We start from the raw sequence: 16,400 nt of genomic DNA on the forward strand, positions 1-16,400 counted from the left end.
TGATCCTAGCAGGTTTGTGAGTTAACCAGTGTTAACTCGGTCACCGGCTCGGCTTTGTGCGAGCAAGGTGTGACAAGGGTGGTATCAGAGTACATTGCTCTGCCTACCTACAACATACTGCTTAGACCCCATAGAAACTATAATAGGTCTAAGGTGGGTGAAGATAAAAACCTTATGAAAAGTTTAAAAGCCTTAAATCTAAATGTAAAAATATGTAACCATTGCATTCATGGCATACATGCATTATTAATATGAATCTTGGTTAACTAGTTTTGGAATTGTCATAATTGAATTACTTGGTAGTGAAAATTTGAACAAAATTTAGGCAGCATAACGACGTAAAATGAGAAAACCAAAATTTTTCAAACATGAAACCTAAGAGACAACAAGAATAATAACATAATAACATAAGGAGGCCGTGTCGATGACCATTAAACCACGTAGTTAAATATAAGTAAACCATTCAGGAATTCACAATTTCTATCAAGATCATAATTCAAACTTTAAGCACACAAGAAGAAATAAATTACAAAATGAATGACAAATACTATCATCTCTTAAAGTTATACCAGTTCGATCACATAAGTAAAGCAGAAAAGTCAACTATGAAACCCACAATCGGTAAGACTGTCAAATAAAGCTAAAAAGTCAAATAGAGATGACAAGTAAAAGGTTAGTAGAAGATAATAGGTCATCAGTCTAGAGCACTAGTTGGAGTTGGAGTCATAGTCGGAGTCGGAGTCGTAGTCAGAGTCGAAGTCAGAGCTAGAGATATTGAAAGGCTCTCCTAAGTGGAGAGCTCGATCATGGAGGCACACCACTCTCCTCTGTACACGATGGGCATCTGCAGAGATCACCTTAGAAGAGTGGTACATATCCCAGGTAAGTCGCTGAAACCTAGACTCCATCTCTCCAAACTGCCTCCACATTTAGAGCTCTCTACTGGTGTTCTCCTCCACCCTCCTGAGAAGCTCCTGCTCCCTGGCTGCACTCTCTCCAAGCTGACCTCTGAGCTCATCCTGACCCTCTCTCAACGACCTCAACTCTAATAAGATATCCTAAAGGATAGGTGCCTCTCCAATAGGTGGCAGAGCCGTAGGCTGTTTGCCAGAAGCACTGAGAATGTCGGGGCCACTAGCTCTAGCCGATTTGGAACCACCAGCTCCATGAAATGTGGGATATGCCACCCTAGTATCCAAGGGCACCTCCTCCAAAACCTCCTACTCTCTGATCTCCTCCTGGTATGGGAAGTGACTCCCATCATCTCTGGTATGCTCATCCTCCTCCATAGGTATCCCTTCCTCCTGCTCTACATCCTCCTCCTCTTGTTCCTCAGCCGCCTATGGCTTTACCATCAAGACACGCAGGTTCATCTGCCTCAAATTCTTGGCAAAGAACTTGTCCCTTGGGATCAATCCCTCCTCCTTAGAAAGGTCAACTACGAAGTGCTCGAAGACTAGAGTAAGGGCTCTACCATATGGTAGGCTGGCATCCTCAGGATGTAAGGCATGGTGATGCATGGACCTCAACATGAAATAGGGGAGGCATAATCTAGGCAAATTTCCCTCAAGGGCAGATAACAAGCAAGCAGCTAGGTATGTGGGCATGAAACCTACCTGGCTCCGGTGACCTCTCCTAGGAGCTAGGTTGAACTGCACCAACCTAGCAAACACCCTACCCTTAGGGAGTCCAACTTTGATGCTGGCCTCACTGGTGAACCACTAATCACCTGGTAGATGTGCTCTTGCATGTCCCGGCTCATCAGTGGACCTATGCCTCTGGTCCTGGGAGGACTGTAGTAGTGCATGCCCTCTATGGAGATACCCAGAATCTCTGCCAGTCTATTCGTAGTAAGGATGATCTCTACACCCTTCACCATACTGACTATGGTGAACTCCCCCCTCCTCTGTGGCCTCCAGGTTATAGTAGAACCTCCTCACCAAATCCTTGTAGCACGGCCGGTCAATGTTGAGAATGGACTCCCAACCCAGGGCAGAAAACCTCTCCAAGAGGTGAATGCGAGAAAATTGCACCACATTCACCTGTTTCTCTAATATCACTGGTAGTGAATGAAAGGTACTCCATAATGATGCAGCTCTCGCACTATAGAAGACCATCTCATCATAGTCGGATGAGTCCTCCCATTCCCTAGATGGTGATGGGGCTAATGAACTAGACCCCACCTCTCTCTTCCTAGCCTTCGAAGTCTTTCTCTTCCTTGATGGCTCTACGGGTTCTTTGCCTCTTCTTGGTGGCATCCTGAAAATGCAAAGAAGAGAGGTAAGTACATGATATGAAATAAGAAGTTAAAGTATAAGAGTACCAAGTTGAGACAGATAGCAAAAGAAATGGAATCAAAGGGATGAAAATGATGAGCTAAAAGCATATGGTAGAAAAGTTTTAGGAGATGTGATCTAAGCTAATACATTACAAGTCATCAAAAACCCAGATACCTAAACTGGATACCTAAATTGGCCAAGTGATTCAAAATACATAGATAAGGAGTATGCGGATGGAATCCACTAAGCAAATGAAGCAAAGTGATGAATAGGAAATGCATGGGTGATTGAGGTTTACAATGATCCCAAATAAGAGGTAGTCTTAATGCATGAAGCAGTCCAAGGATGTATACAATGAATATATCCTTTCAAGAGAACATGAAATGTCATATCAGGTTAAGCAAGAGATAGCATATCCCTAATTGGGTTTGGGATAAGAAATTCAAGGATTTCAAACAGGTATATCGATCAAGTAGAAAATTTTCAAATTTGGGAATTTTAGCCAAATGAAGGGTTTACCTTACAAGGGAAACAAATAATCATGATTCTAATATGCTTGAGGATTTATGATTTAAATTTAAACAATGATTCAAGATTTGGCCAGATAAAATTTTCCTAATATAGATGCCTTATTTTGAGCAAGTTATATAAGGGTTTTTGGAACAATCATGCAATCCAATTGGGACAAATTTCAAAGAATCGGTTAGGGAACCCAAGAAAAGCCTAATATTGCAATGGAAACAAAGAAATTCATAATGTGGATGCTAAATTGACATAGATAAGAGAGATGCACAATAAAATCCCCAAAATCGCAGGTTAGCGCATAAAAAGGGGAAAAATTTTCCAATCCTCCCATTTCATGGATCAAACTACTTAGAAACTTAAATCTAAGCTTTACATTAGCATATGAATCATTTTCCATGGAGAAAATCAAAGGATAAACCAAAGCCCCAACCATATTGGAAGTTTTTCCATTTTAAAGGGAGAAAACCTAGAAATTTTGAGAAATGAAGGGTTTAGGAGTCACCTTGAAGATGGAACGATGGTGATGGCAAACTCAAGCAGATTGTTGTGCCAATTTGGTGAGTCGATTCATCGTAAATCGCCTAAGAATCGCCCAAGGTCACCTGAGTTTGAAGGAAAGGGAAAGGAAGAGAAATTAGGCGGAAAACAGGGTTTAAAACCCCTTAAAACGCGGCCTCGGGTAACTCCGACAGGTTGAAACCGGCAGAGTTCAGCTAGCCGGTCTTTAGCCTGTAGGTCTTTAGCCTGCCAGTTTTGGCAGTAAAGGCCTGACTCCATCAGTGGGTCCTACATGGCCTGCTTTGGTGGGTTTGAGTGTCATTTTTGAGAAAAAATTATGTGTACATGGAGAAAATTTGGCCGACATGTTTATTGAGATACAAATTGGAGGTTGAATTGATATATACATTTTCTTCAACTGCTTTAAGGGTGTTAGTGCACAGGGATGCGCACTAAAATTTGATCTATTATGTAATGAGTTACAATAGTAACTAAAATCTAGTACACTTAACGATGGTACGCACTAGATCCGAGGGTGTCGCTCGGGGTGCACCTCAAGGTACTCATCCTATATTGGAAGGCCACCAATCACTAGGAGGCCTCAACCGCAAACATCTAACTCACAACCTCAAGAGACAACTCATCGGAATGTGGCTCATGAGAATCCACCCATGACTACACTTCCTGGTCCTCCACCAATACTTACCCTTGGTGATGTTGAGAACTTGATTCAACAATCGAATCAGAATCTCCATTAATAGATTCTCTAGCAACAGTAGGTATTTATGATTGCTATGCAACAGTAGTGGTATGCTGCACTACCAAGTCATCCTCCTCGAGTAGATGTTTCACAAGGTCCAACTGGAGGACCTGGTGTTGGGGCAGAGGTTGGAGGTACACCACCTGGCATCAACCTTCATAATCAAGTTGGAGGTACACCACCCATACTACCTCAGGGTACTTCTCCATAAATGATGCCACCTCCTTACCCGTACCATCCGTCATATGCACTATATTTTCAGCCAATGGGTCATACCACAAGAGTGGTGGAATCATTCAAAAGGAACCTACCACCTACATTCATTAAGGTGGGTAGTGACCCTTTGGAGCCGAATCGATGGATCCAAGAGATTGAGAAGATATTTGAAGTGATTGAGTGCACTGATGCTTAGAGGATTATTTATGTGGGGTTATAGTTTAAGAATGAGGCCAACTCTTAGTGGCAAGCCTCAAAAGCCATATTGTTTACTACACACCCAGAACCCACATGGGAACAATTCAAGGAACTATTTTTAACAAACTACTATCCTCGTAGTTTTAGAGACCACAAGGAAGCGGAGTTCTCGGCCTTGACTCAAGGAAGCAAGTCTATCCATGAGTAGTCGCAACAGTTTGAGGTCCTATTCTACTTTGCACCCCCTCACATGAAGTCAACTGAAGAGAAAGGCAAGAAATTTCTGAAAGGATTGAAGGTATCCATTGGCACGATACTTGAGGCATTAGATCTCACCAACTATGTCGTGATTGTATAGAAGGCCAAAACCATGGAAGATAAGATGAAAGGTGAATCATCCCTTACACCTAGAGTATGGAAGAGAGTGAACCCTTATGTGGATTCAGGTGGCCCGAGTAAGAATTTTGTGGACCATACGGATTTGGTCCTTCATATAGGCAACCCGACAGGCCATCGGGTTACGCTAGTGGGTCGGGTACTACATCTTTTCAACCGAATATCAGTACGACACCCACAGCTACCAGGCCACCTTGCCCTTCATTTGCTACAGGTTAGGCTCAGAGAGCTCCTGCTCTGGTTCAAGCTTTGCAAAGCTGTTGTTTTAATTGCCATTCATATAGGCATTTTGCTAAAGATTGCCAAGCCCGACCAGCCCTACCATCCAATTATTCTTCTGGGTACATACCTGCTTTGACTCAAGGGAGTCAACCACAAAGAAGGACATATGCTTTGTCAGCTGAGGAAGCTAAAGCTAGCAAAGAAGTGATACCAAGTAAGATTTAAATTGAGAATTTCCTTTTTGTAAATATTGATGACATGCCATACTTATGAGCATTGTTGTATTAGGTGTCATCATACCTATAGCAGGTATACTGGCATATGTCTTGTATGATTCAGGGGCTTCGCATTCATTTGCATCAAGTATATGGGCCATGCACCATTGAGATCAATGGGAAGCAGTTAGATGCCCAACTCATCAAGTTCAACATGCAAAACTTTGATGTTATACTAGGCATGGATTGGTTATTGGCACATCGAGCAAGCGTAATATGTGTTGAGAAATAGATCAAGGTGATTGATAATGAAGGGAAAGAACTGATATACCAAGCGGATGTGATAAAGTGGGCTAAGAAGGTCCTCATCTCCACTTTGCAAGCCGTAAAATTGTTGGAAAATGGGTGTCAGGGGTACCTAGCATCAGTTATTGATTTAGATGCAAAGTTCACACCTCTAGAGGAAGTGAAGGTAGTTAAAGAGTTACCAAACGTCTTTTCAGATGATCTAACTCAGCTACCACCTGACAAGGAGCTAGAATTTGCTATAGATTTGATCCCTGGAGCTACCCCGATGTCAAAGGCTCCGTACAGAATGGCACTAGCAGAATTAAAAGAATTGCAAGTACAGTTGCAAGATCTATTGAAGAAGAGTTTCATACACCTAAGTGTATCGGGTTGCTCCGGTATTGCTTGTTACAAAGAAAGATGGAAGCTTGCGTATATGCATTGATTACCGGGAATTAAACAAGTTAACTATCAAGAACCGGTATCTATTGCCACGCATTGATGATCTGTTTGATCAACTACAAGGTGCTAGAGTATTTTCAAAGATTGACCTCAGATCTGGGTATTATCAACTCATGATAAAGAATAGTGATATACCAAAGATAGCCTTTAGAACACGGTATGGTCATTATGAGTTCTTAGTGTTGTCTTTCGGATTAACTAATACACTGACAGCTTTCATAGATTAGATGAACCAAATGTTTCATGATGTTCTTGATAAGTGGGTCATTGTTTTCATTGATGATATCTTGATCTACTCGAAGTCAGAAGAAGACCACGCAAAACACTTGAGGATAGTACTACAGAGACTGAGAGAGCAACAGTTGTATGCAAAATTCAGCAAGTGTGAATTTTGGTTCAAACAGGTTGGATTTCTAAGACAAGTGATATCTGAAAATGGAATCGAAGTGGATCCAGATAAGGTGAAAGCCGTAGTAGACTGGGAGGTACCCAAAAGTGTAATAGAAATTAGAAGTTTCTTAGGTTTGGTAGGTTATTATAGGCGCTTCATCGAGAACTTTTGTCTAATTTTAATACCAATGACCAAGTTGACTAGGAAGGGTATAAAGTTTGATTGGTCAAAGGAGTGTGAAGAAAGTTTTCAAGAGCTAAAGAAGCGACTAGTGACAGCACTAGTGTTGACTATTCCTGAAGGCACAGGTGGAATGACAGTGTATACCGATGCTTCTAAAGTCGGATGGGGTTGTGTACTTATGCAACACGGCAGGACGGTAGCATATGCGTCCAGAGAATTGAAGGACTATGAAAAGAACTACCCTATCCATGACTTGGAGCTAGCAACGGTCATTTTTGCCTTAAAGATTTGACGTCACTACTTGTACGATGAAAATTGAAAAATATACAGTGAGCACAAAAGTCTTAAGTACTTTTTCACCCAAAAAGACTTGAATATGAGACAAAGTAGATGGCTTGAGCTCATGAAAGATTATGATTGTGATATTCAATATCACCTAGGGAAGGCCAATATAGTGGCAGATGCTTTAAGCCGGAAGCTTAAACTGTGTCACTTTCCTATCTAACTATTAGTCTAAAGCTCGTACAAGAGGCTATGTTAATGGATGAAATCCTATTGTACGAGGGAGTGACCTTGGAACTACAACACCAGGCAGATGATGTTCAACAGTTGACTATGTCCTTGGTGGCTCTACAGGTACATTCATCCATCAGGGAAGAAATCACAATGAAACAGCCTTTAGATCTTGAGTTGCAGTGAATCAGAGAGAAGATTCAAGAGCAAACCATGAATGACCCTAGCTTTACATTAGTCAGTGATGGGACACTGTCGTTTCGGGGAAGATTGTGTGTACCTTGTGACGAAGTAATACAAGACAAATAGTAAAAGAAGCACACAATTCTGAGTACTCTCTTCACCCTGGGAGTACCAAGATGAACAAAGACCTAAAGCAACACTACTGGTGGCCAGCAATAAAGTCCACAATAGCTTTGTATGTGTCAACTTGTCTTGCATGTCAGAATGTCAAAGCTGAATGGCACCGACCTTTTGGCACTCTTCAACCACTCCCAGTACCTGAATGGAAGTGGGATAACATTACAATGGACTTTATCACTGGACTACCACGTACACCCAAGGGAATGGATACAATTTGGGTAGTGGTTGACAGGCTTACTAAGACAGCTCACTTTATTCCGATCAGGACCACTTACACCATGGATAAGCTGGCACAACTCTACATGGATAATGTTGTATGCTTACATGGTGTACCAGGGAGCATTGTATCAGATAAAGACCCCAGATTTACCTCCAGATTCTGGAAAAGTTTTCAGCAAGCTTGGGATCACAATTGAATCTGAGTATGACTTTCCATCCATAGACAGACGAATAGTCTGAGTGGACAATACAGATATTAGAAGATATGCTCCGATCCTGTGCTATAGAAATGAGTGGCAATTGAGAGGAATATATACCTCTTATAGAGTTTGCTTACAACAATAGCTAACAAACTAAAATTGGGATGGCTCCATATGAAGCATTGTATGGCAAAAAGTGTAGGACTCCTCTATGCTGGGACAAAGTAGATGAACGTGGAATGTTTGGACCATAAATGATTCAGATGACATGTGATAAACTCGATGTCATTAGAGAAAGAATTAAAGCATCCCAATTACGTCAAAAGAGTTATGCAGATAGCCGTAGGACGGAAATGGAATTCCAACCTGAGATTATACCCACCTGAGATATGTCCACCTGAGATAGCCCACCTGAGATTTAGAAGATATTTTGGGAAGCCCAAGTATAAAAGGGGGACATTAATTATCTTTTTCCTCATTAATGTTAGTTGGTTGATGGGAGAGTAAAGAAGAGAGAGAAAAAAGAAGAAAGAAGAAGAGAAAGAAGAAGGGGAAGTTGACCGTAGAGCTTCACCAGAGCTGGGTCTTGGTATTTTGAGCCCAGATTTTTTATCAGCTCACCGAGGTCTTCGATTTGAGGTAGGTATTACATGCATTCCAGGATTCTTAGGAAAACCCCATCCTTTTTTATTTTTGGGAAAGAACTCACTTGGATCTTACTAATCCTACTTGGATAATCAAATCTAAGGTCTAATGGAAGGTGTGTATAATGATTTTGAAGGATTTGAAAGGAGTGTTGGTGAAGATCTAAAGTATTTGGAGGTTCTCGAGCAAAAGAAGTGAAATTTAGGGTTTCATTAGTGTTCTTGAAAAGAGATAAGAATCTTCCTTATCTTTTGATTTGATCTTAGATCTAGGTTGAGGGTATATGATTGGACCTTAGGAAAGTCGGGAATAATGTTGGAAAGATTTCGTTTAAAGATTGGTGGGGGTATTTTTATCCCACCTGTCTTCTGGTTTTAGCCCACCTAAGTTCCCAGAACTCAGTTTTTAGACTCTGGAATAACGGGCAGGCTGAAACCGATGGGCTACTTAGCCAACCGATCTTCTGATTTTAGCCCACTTGAGTTTCCAAGAACTTAGTTTTCAGGTTCTGGAGTAACCGGTAGGCTGAAATCGATGGGCTACTTAGCCCACCGGTCTTTGGCTTTAGCCCACCTGTCTTTCCAGAAATTTCCAAAATTGGTCCAAATATGATGGGTAACCTCCATTTATGATTATAAACCCGATTTTAGTGTTCAAACATGATGATTTTGACCCTAACATAGTGAAATGATAAACCATTATATTTATGATAGGTTATAGGGTACAAGCATCGTGTACATATACAGGTAAGTGGGGAGTAGACTCTGATTTAAATTCAAAATGTTATGCATCATTTAACCTGTGTTAGCCTAGCCATGTTATCATATTACTTATGTGTAGACTAGACATCACATATGTTATATCACGCATTGTATGTGCATTTACATAATATGTTATGCTTTGCTTTATGATGAATATCATTTATGTCTTAATGTATGTGATGGAAGAATTTCATTTAGATATGACGTGTATGCTAGATTAGATGCCGTAGTCAGCTTGGAAACAAGTGCATGGTGGCACATGGTATGGGACACGACGCCATCGTGTAATCGTACTATGCTCATGTAAAAGCATATGGCTAGGATGTGATTTACCATTGTGCTATGACCCTTCCCAACAGGGGTTTACGTGTTGGGGGATCATTAGGGAGAAGCATCGGGTTGCGATTGTCAAATCTTGCAGTGGTTAGAAGTACGCACGGATGATCTCTAGGACAGTCGGTAACCCCAGTGATATATTCAGAGGGCCGATCGTACTACTTTTATTTCGGGTGGAGTCACCCATTTACATTCTGTCATTTAAATTTTTTGGGAGTCGGCTTCCATTTTAAATTTCGGTACCAACGGTGGGCCTTCTCCAACAACCCTATTGGTATATCGCGGGATGGGGTTTATGGCTCGTAACCTAGGCATACGCACACTGTGATTGTGAGTAGCATAAAACTTATGACCTAGTAATTTTGTTAGGCTAATAAGGTTAAAATGAATTGCATATAGCCGCATATGTTTGGTGATTGTTTGTGTGGTTTTCCTTGCATAGTCTTCCTTTCCACTTACTGGGCTAGTGAGCTCATCCCACGTGCACAACTCATTTTAGGTGATTTTGCAGGTTATCTGCCTGGCGATCAGGAGTCCCTGTCGAGTTCGAGCACGATGTCGATTGCATGTGCTAGGATTGTGCTGCATAGCAGTTGTGACTCCTAAGTGATTCTTTTTTATTCTTTTTGATGTACTCCCTTTTGTTACTTAATGCTTAAATTATTGTATTTTTGTATATATATCATGCCTTCGGGCCCAAATGTATATAGCTTTTATAACTCAATTTGGGTATCAAGTATTTGGGAAACTATTATAGGTATTATTATGAACAAGTCTTCCACTGAAAATACAGGTTTTATCTAGATTAGTAGATGTATGTTGTATGGCAGTCACTGCATTGTTGATTCTGGCAGGTTTGTGAGTTAACCGGTATTAACTCGATCATCGGCTAGGCTTTGTGCGGGCAGGGTGTGACACCAATGGGAGGGCATGCAGGACGATCTTCACTACAAGGTAGCACAATCTTTCCAAACCTATTGTGTCTAGGCATAGACACATGCAAGCCGGTAGCGTTCTTTTTTCCATTTTATTATTTCAAATATTAGGTGAATTATAATTAAATCTTTCTTTATTTTTTATGCATGGTTTAATGCTATTTATAGCAAGGAAAATTATCTTGTATCACCCCTTATTTTAAAACTTGTATATGATACCACCCTAGTTTTCTAAAAGAATGAAGTATATCCCCTATTTTGTTAACTAAATTACACTTAAATCCATTCCATTAGAGGGGAAGCATTAAATGATGACATGGTGTGGTTGCAATTTTATAAATGGTAAGTTTATGCTTGAGGAAGGGTAAACTTATTTTTTTACCCTTCATTGTAAAAAGCCCTAAATCAACTATGCAATCGAAGGTTTAGGTCTTCTCTATTATACAAGGAGAGATTTAGGGCTTCCCTTGCAAGCACGGGCGATCATGCTGATGATAATCATCCTTCACTGATGAAGGCTACGACAATGTACCCCCTAATGATATATGTGATTATCCAACAAGAAACGATTCAAGTTGCAGTAGTGGTAGTGACTTTGGAATTTGTGACACTAAGAAGATTTCGGTTTGTCGCTTTGTAACATCTCAACTCATGGGAAAATTGTTCGATCCCTTGCTCCTTTTCTTGCCCTTTATCTTTCTATATCATTCATTTTATTTCCCAAATGCCTTTTTCTTTTGGTTTCTCTGTCTCAAATTTAAATCGGAGAAGATACAATGTGTTCTTTGTAGATTTCTCCCGAAGCTTGCCAAGATTCCTCTTTGACAGTATTTTTTTTCAACATTGTAGTTTTTCATAGTATGCTTCAAGCTTTATTCATAGTGAAGCTTGTTTGGAGAAATTTTAGAGGTTTTCATCCTTTCGATTTTTTTCATCACTTGAAAATGGTTGAGATAAAGGGCTTTGAAGGGCAAGGCATTGAAATGAGAATTCATAAAAAATTTGTCAAGAATTAAGAGGTTTTGGGGAAGATGGTTATTTCTAATGCTGATTTGACAGCAGGATATGGGAAGTATATGAACAAAGCTAGAAGGAAACACTGGAAAAGTTATAGGCACAACAGAATTCAAGTCAATACTTTTTGTTTCTTCCGAAAGCATCACCTTGTGTTGAAATAGTACTCTCCTGAGACTGAATGATTTCCTTTGATGCTTTTGCAGAATTTTGAAGATGCTAAAAACCAACTAGTGCTTACTTAGAATTTAACCATTACTATTAACAGGAGTTGTGAAGTTTATTGAATATAAGTTTCTTTTGATGATGCTTCTTAGCTTTACATTTCCTAACCGGTTGCAAAAAGGGATTGGAGTAGGCTATATGCCATACCATACAACTAATCATAGTATTTGTGTGTGTGTGTATATATATATATATATATATTTTTTTTTTTCTAGTCCAGAACATGTATCAGTTATGATTTCTGACTTCACTACTTTGTTTAGAATTAAGTATTATGGTAGAGTTATCAGACAATGTTATTTGATATTGTGCTTGTCAAAGTGAGGTTAACATTAAATGATATCCACTTATGTAGGGTTTTTTTTTCCTTGTGATGTACTTCATGGGTCAATTGCGTATTAATTATCTATTGTGGTGAAAACTTGAGAAGAACATGGTCCGCACAGAAAGATTGATCCATATGTAAGGCAGTTCAGTTGCCTTCTTCTTGAGGTAACAATGATTTATTTCTCTAATTTAAATGCTTATGACCTGTTTTGACTGATCAAGATGTGAATTTGAAAGAAGAACTAATGATAAATGAAGTTTGAAAAATACATTTGTAGTACTTATACAGTGAAGCTAAGATAGCAATTCACAATCAGACCTTGTTTTAATTTTCTTATTGTTCTTGTAATATGTGTTATTTGCTTATTGTTGTTATAACTGTCAGAGATTTAACATAGCCTATGATTGTAGATTCTTTTATCTTTCTGCTCGTGTCAATTCTTGAAGATTTGACTCTCGGTTTGTTTTTTCCCTAATTTATATTGTTTGTCCAATTTATTGAACAGGTTGTTATATATCTGATATTCTTGGGCAATGGAGAAGTTGTTTCGAATACACTACATATTTAATGAGAATACATGAAGAGCTAGTACCCGTACATGTATTCAATGCTTGAGATGATGTATGATAGATACAACACAATGATAAGAGAACATGCACCCATAGGTCATACAGTTAACTTTAGGATGAAGTGCATACTACCCGATCTTGAGGAAGTTGATATTATAAATGAGTAATCTATATTATGAATATGTTCTCTCTGCATGCTGATTTGCATACTATCAAAGTATGTGTGTATTGCTTGAATGTAAGCAAGAACAGTGTTGCCAGATACACCATAAATGGCTGCCAAGTACAGTGGTTCCGAGATTAAACATTCGAGGAAGGGGTAATAGCAATGGGAATCCTACTGTGACTGATTGAAGTACCAGATCTGGTAAGCATATTGTTAAAAGGGGTGGTGGTACCGGTAGGTCTTGTAGCAGTGCAACTGATAGTAGTCCTGGTAATGTACATATTGAAAATTGGAGTGCTACTACTGTTGGGATAAGATCAACATATGAAGACAATGCATCAACTGTTAGTAGGTTAAAAATATCTACTGGAGGAAGTGGTACCTCTTTATATGTTTTCAAGGCTAAAAGCATCATTGTTGCTTCTATAGAGAGTAGGGGCACAGAAATTAATGATGAGTTTTCAACTCCTCATTCATTTCCGATGCATCAGAAGAAGATAGTGATAAGGAGTGCGAGGATGACATAGGATAATGAAGAAGATTATGATGAGGGTGGTGACATTGATAATGAGGATGATGGTGATGGTGAAATAAGAGTAGAAGATGACACTGAGGATGATTCAAAGTACAATTATGATGATTATCATTAAGATTTGATAATAATGATTCAAGAGTTAAGTTAGCAAGGTATGATATTTTCAATGATGTTCACCACTTCAGGGCTATTCTACAGAATTATGTTATATAAGAAGGGTTTGAGATTCTGAGAATAAAGAATGAGAAGACCAGATGTACTGTTGTTTGTAGTGGAGATGGTTGCAGTTGGAGAATATATGCTTCGCTCACCAAGCATAAATCAAATTTCATTATCAATTCAATAGGTCCAAAACACACATATTCCAATCACTTGACAGAAAACAAGAATATATATAGGTGGAATAGCAAGGAAACATGGTCCCATGCTTAAAGCATAGCTAGACATGCGTGCCAAAACCATGATTACAGTGTTATACCAAAAGTATGACTAAGAAGCACACATATTGCAATGCTATAGGGCCTATAGTCTGGCAAGAGGAGAGACAACATACTTCTATGACATATCATATGCAAAATTTCCTAAGTATGGTGAGATGTTAAGAAGGCATAGTCCTGGTACTATTTTCAAGTTGGTACCTGTGAGACACATGACATGACTAAAAACCCTCAATTTAAGAGATTATTTATTTGTCTTCAAGCATGCAAGAGTAAGTCTTTGGATGGATGTAGATCCTTTATAGGTCTAGATGGATGTCATCTCAAGGGTAGGTATAGTAGAGTATTGTTCTGCAATTTTCAGTTGATGGTAACAATAGATTATATATGGTTTCTTTCAGTGTTCTTGAAGTGGAGGACAAGGATTGCTGAACTTTTTTCTTATACAATTTGGATGTTGCTTTGAGGTTGGATAACTTGGACATGGGTCTTATATTTATGTGGGATAAACAAAAGGTATGTTTCTATGTCAGTCTAGTGTCCCTAATTACCACTAGAATAACAACTAATCTATTTTTAAATTTTTTTTATTGTATTTCATATGGTCTTACAAATGCAATATCTGGCATATTTTCAGGGGCACATCATAGCAATTGTTGCAAAAATCTCTATAGCAATTTTAAGGCCCAATTCCCTGGCTTGTTATTGAAGGCACAATTTTGAACATCGAATGAGTTTATTTTCAATAAAGCAATCGAAAGATAAATCATCTGAATAAGGATGTGTATTATGAGTGGCTAGTGAAGAATAACCCTCCCTCAATGTGGTGTAGGCATGCTTTTGTTAAATGGGCCAAAAGTGATTATAAAACAAAAAACATAACCGAGTCTTTTAACATTTGGATTGGAGACCTAAGAATAAGGGTGTCAATTTCAATCCGAAATCGAATACCGAAATTGAAATCGAGCCTAATTAATCGAACAGAAACTGAATCGAATTTATTCGATTCAAATTCGGTTTAAATATGTGAGTATGCTATTCGGTTCGGCTTGGTTTCGATTTAGGGTGTCAGAACCGTTTGTTCGAACCGAATTGCTCTTATCATTCAAGAGTATTTTTTGCAAGCTCTTTTTTTTTATGTGGTAAGTGTTTTTTGCAATTTATCATCACATATTTACAAGCTAAGATAATTTTGGAGTTAGCAATGGCCATAAGACCCATAACTTGAACCCCCATAACTTGAACCCATTATGGCCTTTGGTCTATCACAGTCATGGTTCAAAAGTGGAACTGTTTTCATAACCGAATTAAAACTACATATCAGAACCGAATTGGAATCAAAATCAAACCGAGTCTAATTGAATCGAGTCGATTCTCGGTTCGGTTATGGTCCATCTTATCATCATTTGGAATCGAAATCAAACCGAATAACCAAAATCGAACCGATTGACACCCTTACCTAAGAAGCAAACATATCTTAACTTTGGTTGATGAGCTTAGATGTAAGTTGATGTGTAACACCCCGACCTCATTAACCTTCACAATATTGTCCTCTTTGACCCATGGGCATCAAGGCTTTAAAACTCATTGTGCCATGTTAAGGCGGCTAGAGGTTTTTAACTAGCCCGGTAATCTCTCCTTGAGTTGTGGGACTAAAGTTTGCACACCCTCACCGATATCCCAAACCCCTTAGTACTTACCATATTCTTGGTGGGGACACCTTACCAATCTCCCAAGCGAGTCTAGTACTTGCCGTATTCTTGGATGTCATAACTTCCCCCCTTTCGGCACAGTGTCCCCCCTGTGGCCCCACACGCTGTCGGTGCTTTGATACTGTTTGTAACGATGCTCTGATACCATTTGTAACGCCCTGGGCCCATTAACCTTGCACAATATTGTTCTCTTTGACCCATGGATCTTAAGGCTTTAAAACGCATTGTGCCATGTTAAGGAGGCTAAAGGTTATTAACTACCCCAGTAATATCTCCCTAATCAATGTGGGACTAAAGTTTGCATACCCTCATCGATCTCCTAAACCCCCTGGTACTTGCCATATTCTTGGTGGGGACACCTCACCGATCTCCCAGGCGGGTCTGGTATTTACCGTATTATTGGGTGTCACATGATGCAAAAGGCTTGGGTTAAAAAAAAAAAAAGAAAGAAAAAAAACTGTATAAAAGATGATGCAAGGTACTGTAATGCAATTCCATCAGGAAATGAGGAGAATGAAATCATGGATGGCAGGTCCAGATTTGAGTTCATTTGGTATATAAGACTTGTTGTAAGGCGTGGGATGACAAGAATCATTTCCAAGCATGCTGCAGCAGCCATAAGGTTCATTAGAGGTGATGTTGAAGCCTATTGTGACCCATTTTACATTGTAGAGAAATACAAATTGTCACATAGGGAGATGATTCACCCAATACTAGATTTCAAAAAATTAGGTGCATTTCTATGTGATGGTAATGATTTATGGCAATCTCCACCATTGAAGAGACTACCAGGTAAAAAAAAAAAAAAA

This window comes from Macadamia integrifolia, unplaced genomic scaffold, assembly GCF_013358625.1.
Source record: "Macadamia integrifolia cultivar HAES 741 unplaced genomic scaffold, SCU_Mint_v3 scaffold94, whole genome shotgun sequence".
Lineage (NCBI taxonomy): Eukaryota > Viridiplantae > Streptophyta > Magnoliopsida > Proteales > Proteaceae > Macadamia > Macadamia integrifolia.